The sequence below is a fragment of the Centruroides sculpturatus genome, unplaced genomic scaffold (assembly GCF_000671375.1).
Source record: "Centruroides sculpturatus isolate CEXI.00-Female unplaced genomic scaffold, Cexi_2.0 scaffold362, whole genome shotgun sequence".
NCBI lineage: Eukaryota > Metazoa > Arthropoda > Arachnida > Scorpiones > Buthidae > Centruroides > Centruroides sculpturatus.
Genome location: NW_019384664.1, coordinates 276,337 through 290,319, shown reverse-complemented (window position 1 = coordinate 290,319; position 13,983 = coordinate 276,337). Strand labels below are relative to the sequence as shown.

At 25.6% G+C, this 13,983-nt stretch overlaps 1 protein-coding gene across 5 annotated transcripts in view; it reads left to right on the top strand.

The window, feature by feature from the left end:
• LOC111626614 (diacylglycerol kinase 1-like) overlaps nucleotides 1–13,983 on the top strand; it is a 165,280-nt gene that overhangs the window by 116,171 nt on the left and 35,126 nt on the right. The window contains exon 1 of one of the 5 annotated variants that reach the window (XM_023370054.1): nucleotides 11,930–11,987. The exons of the other annotated variants lie outside the window; for them this stretch is intronic. The gene's annotated coding sequence lies outside the window, so the exon portion shown is untranslated. Of the gene's footprint in view, nucleotides 1–11,929; nucleotides 11,988–13,983 lie in introns of those variants that run through there. 5 annotated transcript variants of the gene reach the window in all.

Genomic DNA, 13,983 nt, shown 5'->3' with positions numbered 1-13,983 from the left:
TCTTTTTTTATATTACTCTTTTGTGAATAATAATGATAAATTCGAAGTACTGTAATAAAAAAAGTAGAAAGCAAAATAAAATAAAAAAAATATTATTATGAAAAGAAATTTTTTGTTACTATTTACTTCAACTTAAATTCATCAATCCATATTCTATGTTGAAGTAATTCTTTTCCCTTAAGTTGTTAATCACTAAAACTATAATCACTTACTTAAGTAAAGTAATTAATGAAAGATTTTAAATCACTTGTGTATTTTTACTTTCAGAATATTTCAGAAACTGGTAATTCATCATTTATATTTTCTAAACAGTAAACAATAATTAAATATTTTGAAAATTGATAAAATATTTTATGTAATTTCAGTATTTTGAAAATTTAATAAAAACATTTAATAAGTATTAATTTAATAACAGTTATTAAAAGTTTAATAAAGAAAAATGTTTTAATATTTCATTTTATTATCATTTTTTTAAAATTTTGATACAAATTTTATACATTTATTTTTATTGTCAGTTTTTTTAACTAATTGGAAATTTCACATACGACTATTGTAAATTAAAATTTTTATATTTTGAAACATTTTCAATATCTTAATATAAAATTTCATCGTAATATATACTAATGGTCAAGCTTTAGAAATGATAAGACCTCAGATATAAACTGTAAACGTAATATTATACAGTATCTAAGATCTTATCATTCCTACAGCTTGACAATTGATATATTTGTATACATGAATATATTCAATATTTTTTCTCTATTTTTTTTAATATTATTCATTGTTATATTTATCAATAGAAAAGATACAACAATTAATTATTATTATTTAAAATATAATGTAATTCGGAAAATCTTATAGATCAATTTAAAATTATAATATAAATATATATAGAGGAATAAATATCAAAAATGATCTAGTACGTGATGCATTTCTGTTCTTCTTTTCTTTTTACGTCTTTTAAGAAGCATTGCCTGTTTTATCTGTCAAACGATGACGTAGAGAACTTCGATATTGCTATCATGCTGTGCATGCCATCCAGATGGTAGAGGCATTAATATCTTTCTTTATTTGTGCAGGAAATAAATTTTCCACAGCTGCTAAATCGATATTTTTTTTATAGAGTAGGTGATTGGCCCCTAAGTTAGAATACGATGCTGCGAACTTAAACACCTCGTACTTAGAATTAACTTTTAATAAGCTCCTTAACAAATGCTATAAAATGAAGTGGGTTTATTTAGTACTGGTTTTAGTTATTGCAATCTTATATATAATAATGACATGAAATGGATATTAATTCTTTAAGATGTTAATTATATTTTAGAAAAGTTGAAGTTTTTTCTATTTATGTTTCGAAGAATTGTTTCTTGAAACATAAATAAACATTTTTGTATTACATAATTTACAAGAGATTATATTTAAAGCGATGTATATAGTATGTCTCTTTTCAGAATAATTTCTATTACACAAGTTAGTTTATTACTTTCTGTTTTTTGGAATAAGAAATTATCTGATAAAATCGCACCAGGTATCAGTAAAAAAGTGAGTAAATATGCAATAAATATAAGTACAAGATAATAAAAATGAAGTGAACAAGTTAACAATAAACAAAACACAAATATATGCACCATGCAAGTATACTCGTCTACTGTACAAAGTAACATTCAGAATTATATATTTAACATTTCTATTTAAAATCTTTTCTATCAACATTACTGAAAATTCAGAATCATTTATTCAGAATCAAATAAAATTTTAAATGCATGATTTTATCCTAATTAAAATTTTTAATAGGAAAATTATAAATATCGATTAGACACTAAAAATACACATGAATGGATGTGAGATATTTTAAAATATATCGATAAATTTCATTATTTTGTTATACTTTCATATAATAAATATTAAAATTTAATTTGTTAAAGGATTTATTTATTTTTGAATTGTTCAAACTTGGACAATGTCAAATATTTAAATATACATTCTATCAAAATAACCCTGTTTAATTATAGCTTACTTCTAACAGTAGAGAAGTTTTGATTATATAAATTAAATTAAAACATACAACAAATATGATTTATTTATACAAGTTTTACTTTAATAAACAATATTAAATTAAAGAAGAAATATTGATTTGTTAAAGAATCAAAAATTAATTTCAATTTGGTAAAGATTTTTTTCCAATGCTTAAAAATTAAAATGAATAGATGTAATTTAATTTAATTGTAAGCCAATAAGATATTAAAACTGTACTCTTTCTTATTTTTTAAATTAAATTTTATTAATTCATCTCATATATTTCACATCCCGTATTAATTTGTTAATATGTCTGCTTTGGCAATTGGCAAAATCGAAAGATTAATTTCAATAAATACTCGAGATATGTATTGAATGTGTACTTGACTAGGAGTCGAGCACATAAATTAAATATTCAGTAAGATCTCTGAGGATCTCTCGGGATTACGCAAGTGCTGCTATTAAATTGCCTTTTATAGCATATAATATAACAATTACTCTTATTATAATTTTGTTTCTTCGAGAACAACCATCTAACAAACAAACTGAATAATAATTATTGTTATTAGCTCGTTTATCTAATCATAAAAAATTTTTTTTTCTGTTTTTTAATCAGGTAATGTAAATATGTCTAAAAGAAACTAAAACAAAACATTCAAGTTGAAAAAATAAATATAAAATTTTAAGAAAATATTAATAAGTAATGTTAACTGTACAGTGTAGGATAAGATCGGATGAGTTGCCTAGAGACAGCTTATTCAAATAATACTCAGTAGAACAAGTCATTTAACGTTTTTGTGTATCATTATTTTCCAAATGATTGTTTTTCCGATATTTTCGTTAACAATATGTTTATGTTTATCATCGCTGTATAAAGTTTTTTGCGACATTCACGTTTATACGAAAGGTTCCGAAATTTCAATATGCCTGTGATATTTCTGTTTCATGTAAAAGTAGGATAACTTGTTGTGTTGTAGTCGAAGCCGGAGGTCCTCCTAATAATTTTAGTGTAAAATAGAAATAGACATCTTTCCCATGTGATTTGGGTGAGATGCCTGTTGGATTTAAGGGAGAGATGCATATTTTTTCTGAAATATTTCATTATGAACTTAATTAAATTTATTAATTTTAGATACCTAGTGAATACAAAAAAAGAAGGAAACCCGTGCTAATAGAGGAAAATAGATCGAAAAGGACAGTCCTTCCAGCTGAAACAGTACATAATAATCGTATTACATTACTATAAATCAAACAAAGAGTTTAACATTCCATATCGTACTCTTCCCAGAAGACTTAAAGACAATAATTAGCAGAGCGAGCTCTTGGATTATATTCAATGTTACGTACTCAAAATGAAAAAAAAACTTGTTTATCATATAATTAAGTCACAAAATCGAGACAAGTAAAGCCAATTAGATTCGATGAGCGATGTGCAAAAAATGAACGTACGAAACATACGCACTGTATATTACAGAGTTTAATGTCTGTGAAAAATTCAAAAAGTGCAAAATGTTGATTAAATTAAATGTTCAATAAAGTAGGCATCTCATCCTTAAACATTAGGCGGCTCTTCCGGGGATACGGGATAGATGTCCAAAAAGGACAAGTATCATTTCGTTGCTACCACTCTGTTACATCGAGTTTTTATTTAACTTTGTTTATTTTTATTAAAACATAATCCTTGGTTGTATATGCGTTATATATTTATATCTTCTGTAAACCAAAGTTAATCGAGTTATATGCGTTGATAAAAACTATAGACGTCTCACTCGGTTTTACCCTATATAAGTTAGGGGAGATCGGGGCAAGATCGGCATGTTAAGCTTTACTTAAATTTTGTGTAATAAATACTGCTGTAAACTGAAAAAAACCTTTTGCATATTGTCTATTGGAATGTTACCTTGCTATACATCTGGTTAAAATCAGTTTAGACATAAAAATAATTAAAATAATTACAACTTTACAAGAAGAGAGAAATTGACGAAGTTGCCCCGGGTATAGGGNCTCTCACGCGTATGTGTAAATTGTGAATCAAGAATACAGTATAACACATCTTCTATGCTAATAATTCAGTGCAACAATATTTGAAATTCACTTCCTCTATCAATAAGAAATGAACGGTGAAAGAAAATATGGTGACTTCTCATAATTTATACCGGCACATTTTATTATGATGAATATAAACCAGCGTAAAATGTGTTAATTAATGTGTTAATTTTGTTGTTTCTAAATTTTAATTTAAACTGTTCTGCATAATATTTTTAAGCATTGCTGCCTTTGGAAATTGATTTACTTTTATATTTTATCAACAAAATTTTTACTTCATAGAAGCATCAAACAAACTGTCGATTTGCCGTGAAATCCATCTTTTCGGTAAACACGAGTCACTATTATTGGTTTGTCACAACTTATTCATATTTCTTCTAGCTAAAAAAACAATTCAAGTGGTTTATCAGCTATGCGTGTGGTACAATTTACCGTACTTGCTGGTACAATATAAAAGACTTTACCCTATATGTTTCTATATATAAATATCTTAATATAACTTATAAACAATATATAATCTATACCATTTATTCGTTTTTTTAAAATCATTTTATCATTTCTCAAATTTGCCGTTTATCAAAGTTTTTTTTAATTTGTTTTTTAAAAAAAGCGCTTGACAAACTTGCCCCGCATGCCGAAGTTGCCCCGATCTCCCCTATATTCATATTTTAATAAAAAATTATATGTAAATCAATACTAAATCTAAAGATGAAGACAGTAAATAGGCCTGTATGTAGGTTTGGTAATATGGCTGTATGGTAATAAAAGCGTACTAATTAATTTTTAACAAAGCAACTTAAATGATAGTTTTTATAGATTTACAACAATTCTCTGAGATCGATTTAGCGGCTTTACACACCCATAAAATAATATATTTAGATCATCTCTCAATAGTAAATTATTACATCAAGCTAATAAAGTGAGTGTAATGTCATAACCTATCATTGAACTAAGCTTGTATCTTATGAATAGTGAAAACGGTTAAATTGATTACAGAAAATTGTTATTAACTCAAGAGAAATCGATCACGATATTCACAAAAGCTTAAAGAAACGTTTGCATACGAATCCTATTATAGCATTTTAAAGAATAATTCTAAAAATTTAAATTTTTATTTCTGTCTTCTTGAAGTATATCTCTTTTATTAATATTATAACATAAAAAATGAAGAAAATAACTCTTTTATTAGCATATTAAGTCTTACAGACAATGTTAGAAGTCTAACAGATGTATATTGCCTATAATATTGCCTAGTTACGTAAATCACTTCTTTCTTAATTTCATTTCTTATAAGAAAATTAATTCCAACAGATAATACAGATAGTTTTCCTATCCGGATTCAACAATGCTTTGGAAAGGAAGTAAAGAGGCATTAAAGCTGGAAATGAATAGATTTGTTACTTCAGCATGATGAGAAAAAACGTCTTAGCTATTTTCTATCAACTTCCTTTTGTACTAATTCCGGAAAATGCTGTTAAAGGAATCCTTTATATCCATTTAGTTAATTTCGACAACATGGAGAATTCATCATACAAAGATTCATAAACTGTAAAAATAATCATTCATCAGTAACAGATTAACATGCGCAAATAAATTATCGATTGTTTTATAAGTCTTTCATTAGATAAATTGATTAAAGTAATATCGGAAACTATAAGAAGAAATCTAAAAACCTAATTACAATTTGTAAATCTCGATAACGTTTACATTGTCAGAGATATTTGCCATTCGAAGATATTGGATTCCAATCGTAGCCGCTGTTTCGCTTCCACGATATAGAATTCTTTATTCTATTTATTGAAAGAGTACACGAGAACGTCTGTTATATTTTTCAGTTGTAGAAACAAAATATTATTTTCTTTATCGAAGATGAAGGACGAAATAAAGAAGACACATTTTATAAGTGTATACTTTTACCGCAACAATAAACATTGTTGTAACATGTATTTACTCGAGTGAACAATGCTTTCTAGTCAGACATTATAAAGAGTTTATATATATATTTTTCCTCTTTTCTGGTTTTTTTTTCGGCCGTTTGAACATTAATGCAAATTACACCAGGAAACTCGGGCTTTATAATGATGAGAATTTCTACAGTATGTAGAACATTTTATCAAATATCGTTTAATAGTAAATAAAGGAATTTAAAGTGAATCTATGATAACTACACGAATGTACTGTACGATATAAAATAATTCTACACATTGTTTATTATCATTAATATCAATAAGTTATAATAACTTCAGTTTAATTTCTATAGCAATTAAGTTACATATTTATGACTTGTATATCGTGTGAATTATTTTTGTTAATTTTAAGTATCAGTAAGTAGTGGTAGATTCAACTTTCCTTTCAATTACTGCATTATTAAAAAAATATATTAAACTACAATATTTTAAAGCATTCAAATTATAATAATATTTTGCAATATAAAATGTAAATCATATTTAATTTAATTATATTTTGTAAATTTGTGTGACATTTTTCACACAGATTTTCATCGTGCGTAAAATAAATATTTTTGTGAAGAAAATTTTATATTGCTTTCATATCAGCCACTAGAATAATATAAAAAACGACAAAATTCGAAAATAATACGAGAAAAATAAAATCAAATGCGAAAAGTAATAAAACTACCTCTTAAATCTACATTATATAATATTTATGAATGTGTTATTATATTATAAAAATTAAATTATTATATAATTATTTTCTCTGTAAATTTTGCACAAAATAAAAAATAAAAATAATAAATACTACGAACTTATTTTAGTATTATTAATTTAAAATCAAAAGTTACTTGTAGATATATAATGTATAAGTTAATCCAAATTTATTTTATTAAAATGTAATATATAAAAGTTAGAAAAACTTTGTTTTTAATATATTATAAGCTTACAGAGTTTAGTTTTCTATAATTTGATTTTATATGGTTTCACTTTGCTGGAACTATGAATAATTAAAGATAATCCTATAAATACACTTTAGAAGTCACACTGAGATTTCGTATGATTGTTACTTCTAAAAATAACATTTCCTCTGAATAATAGTTTTCATTTATTATAATAATTATTTATTTATTTACTTATTTATTTAGAAACTACATTATCGGTATTACTTTTATATTTTGGTAAAATTATTTTTCGTTAAATTTTAATTCAAATTTAAGATTTATTTTAAAAAGTCATACATATTTTGGATCCTTACAAATTAAATTGAAAGGATACTTACAAATTAAATTGAATTATATATGTAACTATTAGTATATGATTTAGTATTCATGTTCATGTAATCAATTAATTATGCTTCATAGATCACACGAATGCTAATAGTTACATATAAAATTCAGTTTATTTTGTCAAATATCCGTTAATATATTTTTATAAATTTGCCATTAGAGAAAGAAAATTTATAACTATTATTATTATAAAAATATAAAAATATGAATGAAAGGGATTCCATTAAAAATAGTAAATGTATATAAACTCTGTATAATATAAATCATGCATTACATTATAATTTGTAATTAAATAGTATATACTAAAATCTAAAATTATTAATCACTACGATGCGTTATTTAACAGCTATAAACGTATATCATAAGCAAGTGAATAAAGTTTATTATTATAATGATATTAATAGGAAAGACTTATTAGAAAATCTTAAGATATATCAAATTAATCTATTGTTATACGTCATTTAAATTTTTCTTAAATTTTTTTTATTAATGTAACATGATTATGATTTTAAATATTAAAGATTAGTTGAATTAACTTGTCTTATACAACAAGAACTATTGCAATGTAAGAACAAAAATAGTATATAAAAGCGCAAACTCTGGCATTCTGAAGCGTTTGATAAGAGCAATAAAAAATTCTATTCTAGTTACAACAAATCTTTCAAACTCAGAAGTCAGCAAGATTATTTAATCATCTAATATTATATATATAGAAGTATGAAAGATGTCAATTTTTTCTCCAAAATTCTTTCCAATTTATCAGATAAAAGCGATGTTACTTTTGATGTGATCCGATTTTAACAAAATTGGAATCTACTATTTTAGATTAGAATTCACCTCAGGCAAAATCAATTGCTTTACTTTGAGATAAGGTGCAAATGAGGGATGTGATAAAACTACTTTGTTGTTCTCTTCATAAAAATTAAAATAAAAAATATATATATATATATAATTTTATACCGAATTTCGAGTATTTATAGTAACATAATAAAACATTACACTAATTAGTTTGTGATTCAATTATTCGATTCTATAAACAAAATTTTCTGTACGTCTTGGCTGTATTCAATCCGGCTCTATTCTTTAGACATGTTTGCAATACCGAGAATGTTGAACTGGATATATATATTAAGTTTCTGGAAACTTTTTGAGTCTCTATCACAGCAGAGAATGTCCTTTTTTATGTTTGCGATACAAAAGGGCTTGTCTCTTGATTGCATTGTGTCGATTCTGACTGACATTTACTGGAGGGCGTTGTAAAAGTTTATTGCCCTTTCTTGCTGGAAGAAGTCTAAATTGAATATCTGCTTCTCTTGGTACTCCTTCAAATCATCGAATTCGAGCAATACAATAAGGATTGATCGTTATTAATTTTCTTTTAAGTCTATTTTTTCTCCCGAATCTAAGATATTTGAATAGCTTATTTTTTATTTTATTTTTTTATTTCATTCCAGAGTTTGTCGGAATGGATACAAAATCGTATGTTGATATTGACTTAATGAAGTGAAGGAAAGATACGCATGAAATAAAACAGCTTATCATTTGAATGAATTTATATTATTCTTACATTGCTGTCCTTTCTTTGGAACTTCTATAGATTTAAGTTTTATTTTAGTTTCATCTATAAGTTGGCTGTCTGTATCGATCGAGGATTATGTGCGAATAGTCAGAATTGTTTTTAATTGCACAGTTTTAGAATTTCGTTAATTCCTCTTTTATTTACGCTTCTAAAAACATCAAAAAGCAAAATTTATCAATAGAGAATTAGTATTTTAGATATAATACAAAATTAAAGAAATTCTTTGACACTTTTAACTTTTTAGCTTTTATATAAATAATGTCTTCAGTTTCCTATAGAAAATTTAACTGAAAATTTAATTTAAGTAAGTAAATAATAAAATGAATTAATTAAAGATCTTTTTAATTTAACTGCTTAAGTGATTAAAAGCTTTTTAATAGATAAATGTGCGCAAATGTAAATATAAATATTAGAAGAAAAAAAATGCCTCCTGAATGTTATTTGTTTGTGTTAATTTTTTTTTTATTTGGAAGCTGTAAATTCTTTAATTTCAAGTATAAATGTGACCAGATTTTTATACTCTACTTAATAGCAATTTTAGTTTGGTAGTTAGGAAGAAAACTTATCAGAAATGCTGCTATATTATTGCATATAAAAATCTGTTTTTAAGAAAATTGATGAATATAGCTAAGCATAGGAATTTCTCTCCAGCTATAAAAGTCTACTGTAGTAATAAAATATTTACTTTATAGGAAACGTGCTACAAATAAAATTTTTAAATGTCCACTACGAAAAACTTTTAAAACGCATCAGAAAATTCTGTAACCGTATGTTTATTTGATCACCAATCTCTTTAGAAACCAACCAATCCAGGCGATCTAGAAAGCTTTCAGCTGGACCATTCTGATGCCTGAGGGAAGTTTTACCAACATTTCAACTCGGCTTCTGTGTAAATTTTGGTGAATAAACAACCACAAGGTCACGTTGCCTATATGTAAACCAATCGATCAGATTCCTATTTATTCTATACCTAACTCCGGACGCTATACATTTTTTTTTTATTTCTATTTTTTAATGCCGATATTTACGTTCACTTACATAAACCTCGATCACCTTAAATTTAATTACATTTATAAAAATTTAAATTCGTTCACTACTCGCTTCAAATTAGATTTGAAATAATAATTAAGTTTTAATTTAGATAACAAATTAAATTAAATTTTTATCAATTATTTTAAAATAACACATTTTTAATAAATCTTATGATAAAAATAATATGTTTTGGTGACTTAAAAAAAGCAAATCATGTTAAAAAAAAATAAAATTTAGAGTAATAAGTTTTGTATTTATGTCTGAATGTAATAAAAATTAAAGTATTTTTTTTCATATGAATATTAAATTTTAATTCAAAATGCGACTAATAATAAACATAAATTATTAATTTATATGAACGTAGATTTATAAATTAATAGTCTAATTATTTCAAATAACATTTTTATACTGAATAAATAAAAAGTATTTTTAAAAATAACGTTAAGAGTTTATTTTAAAAAGTTAAAAGCACGAATAAGCTGATTTTGTTAAATACGATTTAAAAGATTTTTTAAAAAAAATCGATTTAAATTAATGGATATAAAATAAATTAAATCAGATATTTGGATTATTTAAAAATTCATTTTAATTTGCATTTATAATATGTTTACAGTTTCTTAAAATTTGTTTTAATACATTTTTTAACTTTTTTTTAATTAATATATACAAATATATACAGATGTTGGCCTACATAAGATATTTTTATTTCATATCTAATGAATCAACCTCATAATTTTTGCTATATTAATCTTTCATATTACTGTACAGGTAACCCCCGTATAACACGGCACTTCTATAGCACGGATTCGCTCTAACACGGTTCGAGAATTGGTACCATCCCCCGTAGAACAAGGTACTTTTATAGCACGGATTCACTCTGACACGGTTCAAGAATTGGGTAAAACCCTCGTACAACAGGAAATGTAATAAATTTTTACATACTTAAGTAATAATAGTTCACGAAAATTATTATTTTCGTGAACTATTAGTACTTAAGTATGTAAATTTTCTCTTCTCGCCTTCTGTCGATACACGTGGTCCTTCTCGAAACTTGTTTCAATGTTGCCAGATCGCGACGCTTCTGCTTCTGATGTTGCCGAATGTTTTTCCCTTATTCCATACTTGCTTTATTCTTCATAAGTGCTTAGCACCATATAAGGAAATTTATAAAGACCTTTTAACTAGAAGCAAGCAATCTAAAATTACATACATTTTGCAAAAGGTAAAGCATGGATCTGAAGATAATGCAGAAAAATGCTCAGAGGATAAGGATAACTTGCCAAAAAGAAAACGCTCTCGGTTAATTAATAGTGTTTTTAGTGATGACGAAGAAAACATTGTTTAATTTATATTAATATGTATCACTTAAAAAAATTTTAATGAAGATATTTATCTTAATTATGAAAATATACTAGCATGTTTTTTAATTTTTGGAACCTAACCCTCCTTTTCGTATTAGTTCTTTGTTTCGTATAACACGGATTCGCATAACACGGCAATTTTTTGGAACGTAACTACCGTGTTATACGGGGGTTAACTGTATTTATCATAAAAGGTGTTGTTTTGTTACTTAACTAATTTAATCATAAGCAAGTAAGCCAACAAAAAAATAACTGTTTTTTTCCTGTAATAGGCTTTTAACATTATATAACGCATAATAGTTGATAAATTTTGATTAAAAATATGTTTAATCAATAATCACTTAAGGTAGTTTGTGGGAGAAAGTACAGATTGTAGTGATGTATAAGTTATAATAAAGTGAACCTGAAAGACGACAACCCGATCAATTGACTAGATCAGTGCTCTAAAGCTATGAAGATGCCCGTAAATGTCTACATTAATAAAATGTATAGTTTAAATTTCAAAAAATGTTCCTTTTGTAGGCCTACTGAAGTTATAAATTGTTAGTTCGTTCTCAGTAATGAAAATATTTTCATTACTTTTAAGTGGTTTGTCCCGCCGAAAGAAACGGGTGCGACATCGGATTCCCTTCCTTATGGCGAGAGGGACCACCCCCGAAAAATTCCTGGAGTTTTTTTCTATACATCCAGATTCGTTTTCGGGTCTTCCAGAGCGGTAAGCTGACATGTTAACTACTCGGCCATTCGGCTGACGAATAGTGTGATTTGTAATATTTTTCTATAAATTTTTAATATTTTCGAAAATATTTTAGAATTTTCGCTTAAAACTTAAAAAGTTAAAAGTATTTTTTACTAAATTTATGTAAGGTTTTGTCAATAAAAGGCTTATTTTTATGAATTAAACAAAAAAGTTTCCGTCGATCAAAGGTGATAAACATTGAACAATCAAACACTAATAAAGCAACATTTGACAAAATCGAAAAGGATTACAGATTATTTAGAGAGAAACAAATAAAAGTGATTTCCTGGGGATATCATGACGAGTAAGCAAAAGCAGTAATCCTCGTTAATTTCGGATGGGAGAAAACTGTTCAGCTAGAAAGCAGATTACAGGATAAAGAAAAAGAAAGGAAGAAGGATCTTAAAGGAAATGAATTACCCGTGGAAAATCGTGAATTTAAGATATTGTGCCTGTGAAGTATTAAAGAAAAAAAGGCCTAATGTTAAAACACTCGTAATTCTATCTTCCTGTGCGATAAAAAATTATTAAAGAAAAGTCGATAAATAATTTTTATCACGTCGTATTATTTTTCTGCATTTTTATTTTAGATTTTGAAAATTGTGAAATATAAAATGATTATCTTAAACCATGTTTGGATATCTTTTTAAAAATCCATTCGCAAACTATAAATAACTATCGAATGAAAAATCGATTTCGTATGTAAATATGAAATAACTAAACATTTTTTAACGCAGGAAAAAAAATTCAACTCGATTTTAAAATATTTAAATAAAACAAAAATATTTTGCATTTTTCATATATTATAATTACTATATTTGTTTCATTTGTACAGTACGCTATGGTAATTTTTTTTATTTATTTAAGAAAACTATTATTATATTTGCAATTATTTTACATATATTATCTAATTATATCCATTTTCTTAACTTTTCTTCTTTTATAGTATCAACAGTTATTACCTGACATAAAATGCAATGTAGATAATCATATCAATGTTTGTTATTTAATGAAACAGTTCCGTATATAACAGTTAAGGATTAATTGATTTAATGCATTTATTACTGCAATAACAGTTTGTAGTGAACATATCACATAAATATTGACATATAGATGTAAATTTACAGTTAATTTTGATTATATTTATACAGGGTGTAGTCACAAACATTGACCAGACTATATCTCTCTTCTGCTACACAATAATTACATGCAATTGCGCTGGAGTATAGGTAATCGGTAGTGGGCTGTTCGTTGGCTTAGATGCCGTGCGCCCCCTTCCAATAGAAGTAAATCCTATCTCGGGTCCTATGAAAGATAATAGCATAGTTTAAATTGCAAAGTCAAAGAGCATCTCTAAATCAAAACAAAAGATTTTTATTCAGTTCAAATACTCAAAGGAAAAGCGGCTGGACACCATAAAAAATGAGTGGTGAAACTGAATGATACTTTGCTACAATTGCATTTAGTTATTACATAGCAGAAGCGAGATATAACTTGGTGCAATGTTTACCCTATACACATTCGAGTAACATGTATTTAATAATTTTCATTGACAAATAAAAAACCTAAATTATATAACGTTTTTTTCAATGTTCGTGTAGTTCTGAATTTTTTTAAATGATATTTTCTATATTAATTGTTATAATTTCTGAACTTTTCAAAAATTTATCTTTTGTTTTTTAAACTAAAAATTAATTACAGAATCTCCTATAATCAATTTTAACCAAGAAAAGAAAATACCATTATAAACTTTCCGTTAACGTATCATCAGAAAATTGAACGAAAATTTCTTTTTTTTTTTAACTCGTTTTATCAATTCTTCTTCACAGAAGCACATTTCTAAATCTTTACAACGAATTTAATATTTACTTTAAAATTTTTGCCCTGATAATTATTTTAATAATAAATTAATTCATTATTTCGAAATTATAATATTTAAACTGAAAACTGATAACACAATTCAATTAACGTT